The 16,723-nt window shown below is 42.5% G+C and overlaps 1 long non-coding RNA gene across 1 annotated transcript; it reads right to left on the reverse strand.

Annotated features, from left to right (window-relative positions):
* Nucleotides 1-12,372: 12,372 nt before the first annotated feature.
* LOC116836256 (uncharacterized) lies at nucleotides 12,373-13,447 on the reverse strand. Its single transcript, XR_004376410.2, has 2 exons — nucleotides 12,985-13,447; nucleotides 12,373-12,656 (listed from the first exon to the last, which is right to left on the reverse strand). It is a non-coding gene; the product is annotated as an uncharacterized LOC116836256 (long non-coding RNA).
* Nucleotides 13,448-16,723: the final 3,276 nt, after the last annotated feature.

A 16,723-nucleotide genomic window follows, 5' to 3' on the forward strand; every position in this document is an offset into this window, starting at 1 on the left:
AGGAAACTGTTGCAGTGAAACTGAGGGGCTATTGAGAATGCCCCTGTAACAGGCTGTACCCTTATGCTCACCACTTTGTACAAGCGTGATCGTGGTTTTGTAAAAGTATGTCTTGTGAGGTATCATTTGAAAGGTCATAATTGGCTGAACATTATTGTCCTGGTAAAATATGGGCAGCAACATTGTAAGATTAGAATCTTACAATGTTGTGTGACTTTACTGAGACATGCTTCAAGTTTAGAAAAACAGTTTCAAACTGTTTGCCCAGAGACCAAGGCTAGCCAGCACCTCAGCCAGCTGTTAGCACAATCAAATGGACTATCACCTGGTTAAGCAACCATTCTTTGGCAGTAAGAAAGGTGTGAGCGAGAAATGTACATCTTGGCAATGGAACAGCTGGGCTCCACAGACTGGCTGTCACATGAACTCCAGCTGGAGATGATCTTCAAAGAGGAGGAAAAGGTACAAAAATGAGGCATAGAGGCTTCAATCACCTCTCTCTCCTGATCTCTACTCACGGCATCGACAATGTTTGAAAGACAAAGAACCTGGGGAGAGGTCCTGGCTTGGGGGAAATCCAGTCAGACTGTTGTAAGCCTATCGTGAGAGAAACCTTCTTGCTCCAAGTTCGCTTAGCTTGTTAGGTTAGGTATTAGTTTGCATTTTACCTTTTATTTCTTTGTAAACAATTCTGACTTTTGTGCCTTATTCTTCGTAATCACTTAAAATCAATCTTGGATTGAAGTGTTTGGGGAAACTCCATTTGGACAGCAAGGTTTGTGCATATCATTTTCTATTAATGAAATGATGGGTTTTCTATGAGCTTTTATTGACAAGAGCGAGAGAGCTGGGCAGTGCAAGTCGTCCATTTCTAGGGACACATCTGGGACTGGGAATTTGCTTGTGTCCCTCTGCAGTATAATTCAGGAGTGGCTAGCAAAGAGCACTCGTCTAACTCAGCTGGGAGTAGTTTACATGCTTGAGGTTATGAGCAAGCCAGGAGTGGTTGCTCTCACAGCAAAGCAGTGTAAAAGGCAGCCTATGCTGGAGAACTGAGGGGAGACAGCTGTTCAACAGTCCAGATTGTACCCTGGGTGGGTGAAAGTGAGCCGGTAGAGCGTACTGGTCAGGAGCCAGGACTGACCCATACACAGCCCACATTAAAGCTCTATGGGCAAAGCTTTAACATCCCTGTCCCTTTTGCCTTCCCTGGGCTGCCCTGCCAGTAAGGTCCATACCATTGCCCCACCCCCAGCTGGCAATTTAAAAGGACTAGGGGCTCCCGGCCACTGCTACTGCAGCAGTGGCCAGAGCTCTGGGCCCTTTTAAATCATTGCCAGAGCCCCGGGCGCTGAGCTGGCTGGGGGAGGCTGACCACCCCCGCCGCCCCCCCTCCACCGCTTCCGCCCGAGGCCCTGCCCCTTCTGGGGCTGGCCCCTGTAGCACTAAGAATTTATTATTATTTTTACCCTTGACCCTGGAGAATGTCACAACCCCCAACCTTTCCACTTTGTCATCTTTAGCAACATCCAAGGCTCCTACGCTAACAGGCAATGACCAAGTCTTTCACCTAGGAAACAAATGACCAAAGCAAGTTCCTACAGAAATGCAGCTGGCTTTTCATAGGAAATAGTTCTCTTGGCCTGATGAGTGATAGCACAGCTAAACTGTGCCATGACGAGAGGTAACATCCTAGCCCCAAAACAGTGTTTTTTAGAAGTGACTTCCTGGTGCAGGACAGGGTAAGGGGATTCATGGCCCAGGGTGGCATCTACTGCTACAAAAGTCCGAGCTGAGCAGCAAATAGCCCCTGCACCTGGATTCCTTTCTTTCACATTTATGTATCAGTGATCTCGCATGCATGTGTCTCTTGTGGTAAGTGGGAGACACACAGTCCAGTGGATCTAGCTCACCCATGGCCTGCTGGGTGATGTTTAGTCTACCAGCCAGATTTAAAAAGGGGTCTTATTAGTGACCTGTCAGCTAGAAAAGTGTCATTGCTATAATGTTAGATGCATGCCTGGTGCTCATCACCAAGTGTATGGAGCTGCTGAAAGAGGATCAGTTTTGGTATATCATGTAATGCTTAAATGTTATTGGGTAGCCAATCTGGAAAAACCATAAAATCACAAAGAGCAATAACTTGAAGCAATGTAGTGTAATTTTAACCAGAATTGGCAGAAAGCTTCTAAATACGATTGATAATGTAACTATACACTCAAACTCGTATTGGTTGGGAAATAGTCAGCCCCAGGTGATACCTTTTATGCATTTTCCCTTAGACTTTTGCTTTAACCAAAGGCAAAGGTGTAGTCACATGACAGCATGAGCTTGTTTGACCATGTGTTACACTGTTGACTGGATTTATGAGAAGTTTTTCTCCAGATATTTTATGACTATTGGCTACTGTCCAATGGTTCCTGCACTGGCAAATGATTATACCATGAAGAACTATTTTCAGGCTATGTTCTGCCCTCTAGACCAAGACTGAACCTATGTTGTGTATGATGAAGCAATCTACTGCAAAGCACAGATTATTAAATAGAGGAATCAAAAGGAATTTGACCATGACCATCTTTGTGGGAGGCATGCATCCTGCAATGAATTTCATGTGTGACGTAAGCAGTATGATGCAGGAAAATGGGCAGCCACTATGGTGCTTCAGTCAGCGATACTCTAAGAAGGACAGCATTAAAATCCATGAACTTATAAATGAGGCAATGAATTGCTTGAAATGGATGGCACTTGGTGATTCCATGAACATTAATGATCTCCCAGAAGATGAGATACATGTTGGAGAAAACTTGAACATGTTTTGAAGCTTTGGAGAAGGCACACAGAGAAGACAGAGTGGAATCACTGAATGCTGTGGCAGACTTCATAAATAGAACCCAATCAGCTCATAGACTTTTATGTTACCCAAGAAACAATCTGTTCAGATACATTTCTGTTCTGGGAGAACTATGTAACGGATTTCTCCCAACTACCGCTGGATTACATCGCAGCAAAGAGAGATGATAATAAGTCTATGGAACTTGAGACATTTGTAGTGTGATCATGTGAATTATGCTAGGTGGGGATGTGTAACTGTAGCAGAAGCCAGACTTCTGGAGGAGAAGCCAGCTATACATCATGCCCTAGCTGATAGCCAAGGAGCGGTATACTGGGCTGCCAGACCTTTCAGTGGCATATTGCGTGACATGGCCATCGAGCAATGTCTCAGCAAGGACTGTGAGAAGCATCATCATCTTTGCACAAAAGATAAGGCTCTGACCAAGTATTACCTGACTACACATTTTGAGGCAGCTGTAACAGCTATGAGAAAACAAATGTGTGGAATGCAGCCTTCAGCAACAGAGCTCCACCAAGAAGCTACCACACAGCACATGGCTGAAGATGAAACTGCTGTCCCAGATATTAGAAAAGTTGTGACTGAATGACGAATCCTTTTAGCTCTGAACCTGGAACAAGCCCAGATGACAGACAGCCACGTGTGACACTGCAATGTGGACTGGAGCCCCACCTGAAACTGCAGAAAGTTTGTGCATGAGACATGAGAATGGCCTACAAGAAAGGAAGCAGTTTGTAACCAGTAGGCTGCAAAGGGGTGAGGTAGATCTCTGATCTCACAGAAAGGTCTAATCTCAAATCATTTGGTAATCTCAACAAGACAATCTAACAAAAGAAGTGGCAGACAGCACAAGGGAAAGCTACTGATCATCACATATTCTGCAAGCTGACAGTTATCTAGCTCAGAGATGTTGGTAGCTAGGGTGATATGAAGTGTGAGCTGGCACCCATTCCACTTTCCCTCTTAAACTTGGATGGAACTCTAAGGGCTTGTCTACACTACTTACCATGGTCAATTTATTGCATCTAGTATAGACATGATAAATTAACCACTGAGTGCTTTCCCGTTGACTCCAATTCTCCACCAGAATGAGAAGCACAAGCAGAGTCAATGGGAGAGTGTCAGCTGTCAACTTACCACAGTGAAGACACCACGGTAAGTAGATCCAAATACGTTGACTTCAGCCACACTATTCACACAACTTCAGTTATGTGATCTTAGATCGACCCCCTGCGGTAGTGTAGACAAGCCAAAGAGCAGCACATTGTCTTGGCTGCAGAAAAATCTATCAGTGATTGAGCTACCAGCCTCCTGTAAGCCAACGTTAGCTATTACTGATGTCACGAGGATTCTACCAATGGTATGCACAGACCCTGCCAAGTGGAAAAACTTTTTGGGAGCTGTATGATCTGCTACTGAATCTTTATCCTTGGACTAAAATGACAATACCCTGCTGTTGGTGCAAATGAAGAATCAATGAAAACTGGTGAGAGCCCACAAGGGGACTGTCAAAAGCAAGCAGTTTGGAACCAGAATGTGGTAACACCATCATCAAAGCAAGACTTGAAGCTCATATCAAAGAATACACCTAACAATGCAAACTGTCTCCTCAGTGACGGGAGCAGGGAGTGTGAACAGAGATGATCAGCTGATCATGAAATATACCTTGTTGGTGGGTTCACATCACACAAGCAGTGAAAGTAGTGCCTGGCACCCATTCTGCAATACCAGAACTTGAGGCAGATCACAAGGAAGCAGGTTTGTGAGTCACATGCAAGAACATGCTTGAAAGTCTCTCAGGGAAGGAGAACACCAAGCTGGAGTGGAGGGAAACAATCCCAGAGTTAGGACCCTCCTTCCAGGTGATGACATGGTATCCTCTCATTACGGATACTCCTCCATGGGAGGTAACCCCAGTTATTAGGAAGAGACAGATAATCATAGGACTGGAAGGGACCTTGAGAGGTGATTTAGTCCAGTCCTCTGCACTCATGGCAGGACTAAGTATTATCGCTAGTTAGGTTTTGTGATGACTGGGAGAACTACATGGTGAATTGCCTGCAAGTTGCAAAGGATGGGGATCTGTCAAGACATCTAGATTGACCTATGTGCAGAGCTGGGGGAGGAGCCATTGGTTGTGGTATGTGTTAGTACCAATGACATAGAGAAAGGAAGGAGAGAGGTCCTGCAGGCCAAATTTAGGCTGCTAGATAACAGTTTGAAATCCAGGAACTCCATAGTAACATTCCCTGAAATGCTTCCAGTTCCATACCAGGGGCTAGTTAGACAGGAAGAACTACAGGTCTCACTGCATGAATGAGATGCTGGTGTTTGGATTTAGGTTTACTGGGAACTGGGGAACCTTTGGGGAAAGGAGGAGCCTATACAGGAATGAGAGACTCCAGCTATACCAAAATGGAACCAGATTGCTGGTATGTAAAATTAAAATAGGTCATAGTTTAAAAACTCTAAGGTCTAATAGCCGCAGAAGAGCATAGAGTTTGGACAGACATCCCTTAGGGGAGGATTAATTTAAAGGGGATACTCTATCTCCTAATAAAGAGGAGAGGATAGAAGCTGATAAAGTGCAGGTAGGCACTGAAGAGTCAAACAAAGAAGAGTCCCATTCAGTTACATCCCATGAAGGCAGCCAACTAAATATTGACATTTTATAAGTGTTTGTATACAAATGCTAGAATTCTAAAGACAAAGCTGGGTAAACGTGAGTGCCTCGTATTAAAGGAGGCTAGTGATATAATGGACATCACGGAAACTAAGCAGAATGATGATCAATGAGACAGTAATACTAAGGTACAAAATATTTAGGAATGAGAGTATGTTGTGCTGGTGGGGGCATGGCACTATATTGGAAAGAAAGCATAGAGTTAAATATAGTAAAAATCTTAAAGGAATCAAACTGTACCACAGAATCTCTATGGATGGAAATTCCATGCTTGAATAATAAGGCTATAGCAGTAGGGATATGCTACCCCCTAGGAGGGTGACTATGACTGTGAAATAACTGAGGAAGATTAGAAAGGCTAAAAAACCCAGTAATAACTGAGAGATTCAACTATCCCCTATTGACTGGGTCCATGTCACTTCAGGAAGAGATGTAGAGAGCAAATTTCTAGACACCATTAAACGACTGCTTCTTGGAGCAGCTAGCCCTGGAACCCCCAAGGGGAGAGGCAATTCTTGATTTTGTCCTAAGTGGTACAGAGGACCTGGTCCAAGAGGTGAATATAACTGAACCACATGGTAATAGTGACCATAATGTAATTAAATTTAACAGCTCAATAGAGGGGAAAATACCAGAGAAACCCACCACAATAGCATTTAGCTTCAAAAAGGGGCAGGACACACACACAAAGGAGAAGGCTAGTTAAATAGAAATTAAAAGGCACCACAAGAGTGACATGCCTGCAGGCTGCATGGCAACTAATTACAAACACCATAATAGAGGTCAAATGAAATGTACTGTATATCCCAAATATTTAAAAAAAAAAAGCTCCCGTGGCTAAACCATAGCATAAAAGAGGCAGTTAGAGGCAAAAAGGCATCCTTTAAAGTCTCATCCTATTCAGGAAACTAGAAAGGGGCATAAACTCTGACAAGTCAGGTGGAAAAGGTTGGTCCAGAAAGAATTTGAAAAGTAATGGGTGAAAAGATTGAAAACACAATTTATTCCTACCCTTTGTTTTCTAAGTGGAGAGAGGTAAACAGTGGGGTTCCCCAAGGATCTGTACTGGGACCAGTGATAGTCAACATATTCCTAAATGGGCTGGAAAAGGGGTTAAACAGTGAGGTGGCAGAGTTTCCAGACAACAGACAATTACTCAAGCTAGTTAAGTCCAGGGCCAGCTCCAGGTTTTCTCCCCCCCCCCCCAAAAGCCACAGCAGTGCAATCGCGCCGCTTCACTCTTTGGCAGCAGGTCCTTTGCTCCGAGAGGGACTGAGGGACCCACCACTGAATTGCCACCAAATACCCAGACATGCCACCCCAAAAACCTGTTTCTTTAGTTGGTTCCTGGAGCTGGTTCTGGTTAAGTCCAAAGCTGACTGTGAAGAATTACAAATAGATCTCAGTAAAGTGGGTGACTGGGTAACAAAATGGCTGATGAAATTCAGTGCTGACAAGTGCAAAGTATGCACATGGGAAAGCACAATCCCAACTGTTCAGCCAAAATGATGGGATCTAAATGTTGGCATAGAAAGTATGCTTATTAAGTTTGCAGACTATACCAAACTGAGAGGGACTGCAACTGCTTTGGAGGACAAGGTCATAATTCAAAATGATCTGGACAAATTGGAGAAATGGTCTGAGGTAAACCGGATGAAGTTCAATAAAGACAAATGCAAAGTGCTCCACTTAGGAAGGAACAATCAGTTTCACACATACAGAATGGGAAGAGACTGTCTAGGAAGGAGTATGGCAGAAAGAGATCTAGGGGTCATAGTGGACCACAAGCTAAATATGAGTCAACAGTGTGATACTGTTGCAAAAAAAGCAAACGTGATTCTGGGATGCATTAACAGGTGTGTTGTAAACAAGACACGAGAAGTCATTCTTCCGCTCTACTCTGCGCTGGTTAGGCCTCAACTGGAGTATTGTGTCCAGTTCTGGGCACCGCATTTCAAGAAAGATGTGGAGAAATTGGAGAGGGTCCAGAGAAGAGCAACAAGAATGATTAAAGGTCTTGAGAACATGACCTATGAAGGAAGGCTGAAAGAATTGGGTTTGTTTAGTTTGGAAAAGAGAAGACTGAGAGGGGACATGATAGCAGTTTTCAGGTATCTAAAAGGGTGTCATCAGGAGGAGGGAGAAAACTTGTTCACCTTAGCCTCTAATGATAGAACAAGAAGCAATGGGCTTAAACTGCAGCAAGGGAGATTTAGGTTGGACATTAGGAAAAAGTTCCTAACTGTCAGGGTAGTTAAACACTGGAATAAATTGCCTAGGGAGGTTGTGGAATCTCCATCTCTGGAGATATTTAAGAGTAGGTTAGATAAATGTCTATCAGGGATGGTCTAGACAGTATTTGGTCCTGCCATGAGGGCAGGGGACTGGACTCGATGACCTCTCGAGGTCCCTTCCAGTCCTAGAGTCTATGAATCTATGAATCATCTGGTACCACTCAAGAACGTGATCTTGGGGTCATTGTGGCTAGGTCTCTGACAACATCTGCTCAGTGTGCAGTGGTGTTATCAAACAAAATGTGAGGAACCACTAGGAAAAGGCTAGATAAGACAGAAAATAGCATCATGCCACTTTTGTGAATACTGCATGCAGTTCTGAACTCCTCATCTCAAAAAATATAGAGTAGAATTGGGAAAAGTATAGAGAAGGGCAAGAAAAATGATTAGGGGGATGGAACAACTTCCATAGGATGAGGGATTAAAAAAAAACTGGTCCTGTGCTGCTTAGAAAAGAGGTGACAGGGGTCAGGTGATAGAAGTTTATGAAATTGTATGAAGGAAGGCTCATTTACTCCTTACATAACACAAAAATCAGGAGTCACCCTATTAAATTAAATAAACAGAAGGAAGTGCTTCTTCACACAACACACAGTTCACCTGTGGAACTCATTGCTAGGGGATGTTGTGAAGGCCAAAACTATAACTAGGTTCAAAAAAGAATTAGATCAATACATGGAGTATAGGTCCTTCACTGGCTCTTAACCAAGATAGTCAGGGATGCAACCCCATACTCTGGGTGTCTTTAAACCTCTGATTGCCAGATGCTGGGACTGGATTGCTTAATAATTACCCTGTTCTGTTCATTCCCTGTGAAGCCTGGTACCCTGGCCCCATCCACTATCAGAAGACAGGATACTGGGCTGGATGGACCATGGGTCTGACCCATTATGGCTGTTTGTATGTTCAAAGCAAACACTCAAAGTAAGCAGGGTGATAACGTGAAACTTGGACTCAGAGCAATATCTTGGGTACACACTGTGACAAAGTTCCTCCTCTACCTTGGTGGGTCCTGCGCTTATTGGCGGATTTGTTCACCTCAGTGATCTTCCCTTCTTGTGGAACCCACAGTCTGGGTCAGCTCCTCCTGTGTCTGATCAGGAGTTTTTGGCAGACTATACTGCTTTAAGGAAACTGAGAGGGATGCAAACTGCTTTGGAGGACAAGGTCATAATTCAAATGATCTGGACAAATTAGGAGAAATGGTCTGAGGTAAACCGGATGAATTCAATGAAAGACAAATGCAAAGTGCTACCAACGTTAGAAGGAACATGCAATCAGTTTCACACCATACAGAATGGGAAGTGACTGGGGTCTAAGAAGGAGTAGAGAAAGAGATCTAGGGGTCATGGGGAGTGGACCAAACAAGCCTAATTGAGTCAACAGTGTGATACTGTTGCAACAAAGCAAACACGTGATTCTGGGGATGCGTTAACGGTGTGTTTGTAAAACAAGACATGAGAAGTATCCTTCCGCTCTACTCTGTGCTGGTTTGGCCCAGTCTGGAGTTTGTGTCCAGTTGGGCACCTTGATTTCAAGAAAGATGTGAGAAATTGGAAGAGGGTCCCAGAAAAGAGCAGCAGAAAATGATTAAAGGTCTAAAAAAACATGACCTATGAAGGAAGGGCTGAAAGAATTAGGTTTGTTTAGATTGGAAAAGGAGAGACTGAGGCGGGGACAATAATAGCAGTTCCAGTATCTAAAAGGGTGTCAGCTAGGAGGAGGGAGAGAACTTGTTCACCTTAGCCTCTAATGATAGAAGCAAGCGCAATGGCGCTTAAACTGCAGCAAGAAATGTTTAAGTTTGGACATTAGGAAAAAGGTCTAACTGTCAGCGATGTTAAACACTGGAAAATAACTTGGCCTAGGGAGGTTGTGGATCTCTATCTCTGAGATATTTAAGAGTAGGTTAGATAATGTCTATCAGGGATGGTTAGACAGTATTTGTTCCTGGCCGTGAGGGCTGGAGATGGCCTCGATGACCTTATCGAGGTCCTTCCGCCTAGAGTCTATGATTCTAAACATCTGGTACCACTCAAGAACGTGATCTTGGGGTCATTGTGGCTAGGTCTCTGACAACATCTGCTCAGTGTGCGTGGTGTTTATCAAACAGATGTGAGGAACCACTAGGAAAAGCTAGATAAGACAGAAAATAGCATCATGCCACTTTTGTGAAACTGCATGCAGTTCTTGAACTCCTCATCGTCTAAAAAAATCATAGGAGTAGAATTGGGAAAGGTATAAGAGAAGGGCAAGAAAAATGATTAGGGGGATGGACACAACTTCCATAGGATGAGGGATTAAAAAAAACTGGGGTCCTGTGGCTGCTTGAAAAGAGGGACAGGGGGGGTCAGGTAATAGAAGTTTATGAAATTGTAGTGAAGGAAGGCCATTACTCTTACATAACACAAAAATCAGGAGTACCGACTTTAAAGTAATAAACAGAAGGAAGGTGCTTCTTTCACACAACACACAGTTTCACACTGTGGAACTCATTGGTAGGGGATGTTGGAAGGCAAAACTAACTAGGTATCAAAAAAGAATTAGATCAATACATGGAGTATAGGTCCTTCCACGTGCTCTTAACCAAGAGTACCGTCAGGGATGCCAACCCATACTCTGGGTGTCTTTAAAACCTCTGATTGCCAGATGCTGGGACTGGATGGCTTATAAATTACCGATGCAACTGTTCTGTTCATGTCCCTGTGAAGCCTGGTACCCTGGCCCATCCACTATCAGAAGACAGGATACTGGGCTGATGGCCCATCGGTCTGAACCCAATTGGCCTGTTTGTATGTTCAAAGCCAAACCATCAAAGCTAGCAGGGGATAACGTGAACTTGGACTCAGAGCAATATCTTGGTACACACTTGAAAAACCGGTTCCTCCTCTACCTTGAGGTGCCTGGCTTGCTTCATTGCGCATTTTTCACCTCAGTGATCTTCCCTCTTGGAACCCACGTCTGGGTCAGCTCCTCTGTGTCTGATAGGAGCTGCGGGGAACCCTGCCCGCCTCATACTACGCGGTTCCAGCCCAGGGCCTGTGGATTGCCGCTGTCCTATAGTGCCTCCTGTAACAGCTGCAGACCAACTAACACACTCTGGGCACTTCCCCATTGCCTCTCCTCCAAACACCGTTCTTAATCCTCACCCACAGACACTTCCTCTGTGTCTGATACGGCTTGTCCTTTCAATTCCTCCAGCAGTAATGCTCTTCATCTCAGCTGCCTTGCTTCTGTCTCAGCTCTCACACACGCTCCTTCTCCTCTGCTCTCCTGCTCATGCAACTGGTCGAGCGCCTTTTTAAACCCAGGCCCTGATTAGCCATGCCTTGATGGCTGCAGGTTTGTCTAATTTAAAAGTAGCTCTCTCTACGGTTCTAATTAAAGTAGCTATCTCTACTGCCTTCCTTCTAGAAAGATCTTAATTGGCTCTAGGTGCCTTGATTAACCTGGAGCAACTGCCATTTGGTTACCAGGGTACTAGGGATTTGTTTAGCCTGGGACTAACATACCTGTTTCTCAGTACTTTACTGTAGCCATCTGGCCTTGCCCCATCACAACACATGCACTATTCTTTGGGTGGTACTGCCAGGAAATTTGTTTACCCAATTTGTAGTTACTATGTAACAATTTTTTTAACAATTTTTTTTCTTGCCTTCATGTTAGCTGCCATTCGTTTGTTGATTTTTACCTGTGTATTAGTTAAATGGTTTAGCAATGTTATGCACATTGTAAATGGTGTACAGCAATAATATAACAATACAGCAATAATGCAACTGGTTTGTGCACAGTAGCCAAATTCAATTAAATGACAGTTTAACCTGGTTCAGCTTGTGGTTTCTAGCTGCTTGCCAACTTAATTGTCCATATATGGTAAACTGAGGTGTAGTTGGCCAGTCTCTTATTTATAAAGCACTTTATTTTTAGGTTTTTTTATGCGAGGGGGTTTCTTCACTATAAACTGATATCTTCTAGTGTCTTTGGTCTGGGGGATGCACCTTTAAACAGCTAGTTAGTTAACATAAGTTTTTTTTTTTGTTTTATATTTCTTCTGGGTTTTAATAATGCAAATTTAATACACAGATTAACTTGGTCCTTGTTACACTGTAAACAAAGTATTTTATAACACAAGCTATACTTTTGCAATTGTATATTCATTTTTATTTGAGGTGCATTACTAATATTTGATACTAAATGTAATGTTTAATTGCTAGAATAGATGCTCACAATCTTCTGTTAGAAGTAGGGTGACCAGATATCCTGATTTTACAGGGACAGTCCCGATTTTTCGGTCTTTTTACTTACATAGGCTCCTATTACCCCTCACCCCATCCTGATTTTTCACACTTGCTGTCTGGTCACCCTAGTTAGAAGGTGTATTGCTTTCCCTTGCCGAGCACTCTGTTTTAGCAAAAGTTAGTAACATCATTTTTACCAAGCCTTTTAGAGTTAATTTGCTTGTGATACCAATTCTACTTCTAAGTGTTTAGAAACACAAACGTTAACAACTACTTCCCTGCAACAGAACATAAGAAAAAAGTGTATAACAATTAAACCAAAATAAATTTTAAATGCAAGTTCATGCAAACACTTTAAGGGTACTAAATTTTTATGACACTTTGTTGTGTTTGGGAGCCAAAGGTGGAAACCTGTTGAAACCCTTTGGTTAGCTTTATGAATAAAATTGTTATTTTTAAACATTTTTGCTATGACATTTTTATAGGGATATTTAAAATAGCAAACAAGTTCATAAAAACCCAAACAAGAAATTGAGATTTTGTTAATATTACCTTTATCTTAATGTTGAGATTTCCCCCTATATTTTTTTCTTTGAATTAAAAAAAAAAAACAAAAAAATGATTAATAAAAGAATTCTTTTGGTTTTTAATTGTACATATATTTCTGCCTCAACAAATAATGCGTCTATTTATAACTGAGACCTTTTTGAACTTTAAAAAAAATGGTGACAATAATATTATGATTCTTATACCCCAAACATAATTATAAAATAGTGTGGTACCACTTATATTTTTTTTTAAAAAAAAAAAAAAGGTAGAAAATTTTGTTGCAAAAAATAAAATAATTTTTTTAAAAAGTGATGTTTTACACACACAGACACCACACGGCAGCATACATGATGTACATGACAAACTTACAATTAAAAACTAATGGCGCCAGACTTCTTATACCTATACGAAATAAAATATAAACATATTTTAAAAAATAAAATGGTTAACCATTTAAATAAGCAAGTTATTACCTTAATTTTTAATAAAAATAATCATATTAATATTTGCAAAAATTGTATTAATTTAGTAACAAGGCATTTTCCATAATTTTATTTTACAACTCTGTGATAATAAGAAAAGCCCATATTTCAAATATTAGTTAAGGGTTAAGATTAGAAGCAGAGTGTGCATTTCTGTTGCTTGGCAACCATATATTCAAGCAAGTTAGAAATAATTCATAGACTCTAGGACTGGAAGGGACCTCAAGAGGTCATCGAGTCCAGTCCCCTGCCCTCATGGCAGGACCAAATACTGTCTAGCCCATCCCTGATAGACATTTATCTAACCTACTCTTAAATATCTCCAGAGATGGAGATTCCACAACCTTCCTAGGCAATTTAATTCCAGTGTTTAACTACCTGACAGTTAGGAACTTTTTCCTAATGTCCAATCTAAACCTTCCCTTGCTGCGCAGTTTAAGCCATTGCTTTCCTGTTCTATCCTTAGGGCTAAGGTGAACAAGTTTTCTTCCCTCTCCTGCTGACACCTTTTGATACCTGAAAACTGCTATTACGTCCGCTCAGTCTTCTCTTTTCCAAACTAAACAACCCAATTCTTTCGGGCTTCCTTCATAGGTCATGTTTTAGACCTTTATCATTTTTGCTGCTCTCTTTCTGGCCCTCTCATTTCTCCACGTCTTTCTTGAAATGCGGTGCCCAGAACTGGACACAATACTCCAATTGAGGCCTAACCAGCGCAGAGTAGAGCGGAATAACTTCTCGCGTCTTGCTCACAACACACCTGTTAATCCATCCCAGAATCATCTTTGCTTTTTTTGCAACAGCATCAGTGTTGACTCATATCTAGCTTGTGGTCCATTGTAACTCCTAGATCCCTTTCTGCCGTACTCCTTCCTAGACAGTCTCTTCCCATTCTGTATTTGTGAAACTGATTGTTCCTTCCTAGGTGGAGCACTTTGCATTTGTCTTTACTGAACTTCATCCTGTTTACCTCACGCCATTTCTCCAATTTGTCCAGATCATTTTGAATTATGACCCTGTCCTCCAAAGCAGTTGCGATCCCTCCCACTTTGGTATTATCTGCAAACTTACTAAGCGTACTTTCTACGCCAACATCTAAGTCGTTGATTAAGACTATTGCTATTGCATTCCTGAAGGGTTACAATTATTTATTTACTGGAGTTTTTTGAAGTAAAATATTTACCCTGCGTTTTTTCTCTGTTTGATTGTTTTGTTCTATTTTTAATCTTTCAGAGGTTTCTGTAAAAATTACAACTTTTTTTTTTGAGGGGGGGGGAAGCAGGAAGAGGGGATGAAGAGCAACCTAGGGAGGTAGTGGGACCTGAGCCACGAGACATTAACTCTATAAAGTTATCTTAAGGTACAAGCAGCAGGAGCAAGTTTAGCAAACTGAGAAAAGAGATAAAGGAAAATGTAACCGGTATGTAAAAATATTTGAGAAAGAAGGTTCTATTTTTAGCCATGAGCAAGGAGTGTGGCTCCAGGGGTTAAAGCACTTGGGAACCCGCACCCCTGGTTTTTATCCTGGCTTTGAAAGGAAAGTGAGGCTTGTAACCTGTTCTTGCAAAGCCTCAATTTGTTTCCCCCGGTGTTTCTTGCTTTTATCTGCATGCCAAATGGAAGGAAGAAGTGCCTTTACACGCTCCAGTTAACTGTTTTTGGGCAACACCATCTGTTAATGCATCTTTTAATTTTGCTAGGGCCACCTTTTTCCATTTCTGTTCCCATTCTTCAAGCACAAGGTAGCTACCTCAAGCTTGCTGATGACCAAAAATATTTACAACAGGACAGCACATTTTTGGGGGGGGGGGGTAGGTTTTTTTACAGCAGTTTCCATGCTTGCTGTCTCTGGAGTGCTTGCTGCCCTGTTAGGAGAGCAGGAGCATTCTAGGGCTCTGTGGCTTCTCCTGCTTTCTTTTAACTCTTTCTTTGTTTCTGTTATTTGCCCTGCCAATTTTGTGGCATGTTATCTTAACTATTTAACAGCCATGGTTATAGTTTGCAATATTCTACACTACAGTCTCGGCCCTAGCCTTACAGATTCCATTCCACGTTCCTTCCCCACGTGTGTCTCCGGCAGATCAGATAACCTCAAAATGTGTTTTATAATTAAGGAGTAGGGGGTCATATCTGCATAACTTCAGAAAAATGGCAGACAAAATCTTTTCTCAGATGAGTGCATTCTACAAATGACAAATATTTTGATGTAACACATGGTACAAAAAAACTCAGTGTTGTTTGACTACAGACTTGTTTTAACCAAAAGCAAAACAACACAGGAATATGTATAAAATATATCATTGGGGGCTAAATATTTCCCAAGCATTTCAAACCAGTGTTATTTTGAGTATGTAGTTCTATCATCAATTGTATTTCAAACCTTTCTGCCAATTTTGGTCAAAATTAAACCACCTTTCTATGAGCTGTGGTTCTTTTTGTGATTTTATTATTTTTTCAGATTGGATGCCTGATAACATTTAAACATCGTGCAATATAGAAAAACTGCACCACTTCCACCATCTCTATCCATGCTGGTGATGAACACTAGATAGGTGCCTAATGTAGTAGAAACAACTTTTTTCTAGCTGATGGGTTACCCCTTAGCGCTCACCCAAATTCCAAGCTAGTAGACTACTTGGTCAAGCCACAGCACCACTCTGTGCTTCAGTTTCCCAGCTGTCAAGTGGGGATAATGATACTGAAAGGGCTAGGGCCTGAATCCACAAAAGGGCCTGAGGCATCACAATGCTTAACCTTTAGACACCTAGAAAATCACAGGAACCCTGAGGTAGGGGCCTTCACCGTAAATGGGGTGAGACAGGCGCCTTTGATAACAATCCACAAAACCAGCAAGGTAGGTGGGGAGTCAATGGAAGAGGCCAGCAAGAGGGATGTGCTAAGCCCCGCACCCTCTCTGAGTTCAGCCCCCAAGTCTGGGCTGGTGGAAAGCACTTATCTTTGGTAGCAATCCACAAACCAGGAGCAGACAGGGGTTTGGCTGCCTAAGTCACAAGTGGGGCCCAATCCACTGAGCGTACTCAGCTGCCGCCTAACTCCACAAAAGAGCAGGGACAAAGGGGGTTCAAGTCCCTCCTCTGCCAGATGAGAAGGGATTTGAACAGGCCACTGCCATGTCTCAAGTGAGTGCCCCAAGCAGAGTCATTCTAACTTTCTCTGCCTTTGTTAATTATTCAATTACACCTCTACCTCAATATAACACAACCTGATATAACACAAATTCAGATGTAAAGCAGTGCTCTGGGGGGCCGGGCTGTGCACTCCAGAGGATCAAAGCAGGTTCGATATAACGGTTTCACCTATAACACGGTAAGATTTTTTGGCTCCCGAGAACAGCATTATAGGTGTATTTAATTAAAGTGAAACTTCAGTAGGAGAGATTGAGACTACATGAGAATATCCCATTCTCAGGGCCCTGACCTGAGAGGTAGCAGATCCCTGCTCAAATCCCTTCTCCTTATCTGGCAGAGGGGAGACTTGAACCAGTGATCTCCTCCCAGCACTCTAATCACAGGGCTACAGCTGACAAGGGAAGGCCTCCCCCCACACTGGCTGTCCTGTGGAGCTAGGCAGTCTCTGAGCATGCCCACTGGCCCCACCCATGACTC

The sequence above is a fragment of the Chelonoidis abingdonii genome, chromosome 9 (assembly GCF_003597395.2).
Source record: "Chelonoidis abingdonii isolate Lonesome George chromosome 9, CheloAbing_2.0, whole genome shotgun sequence".
NCBI classification, from domain to species: Eukaryota; Metazoa; Chordata; order Testudines; family Testudinidae; genus Chelonoidis; species Chelonoidis abingdonii.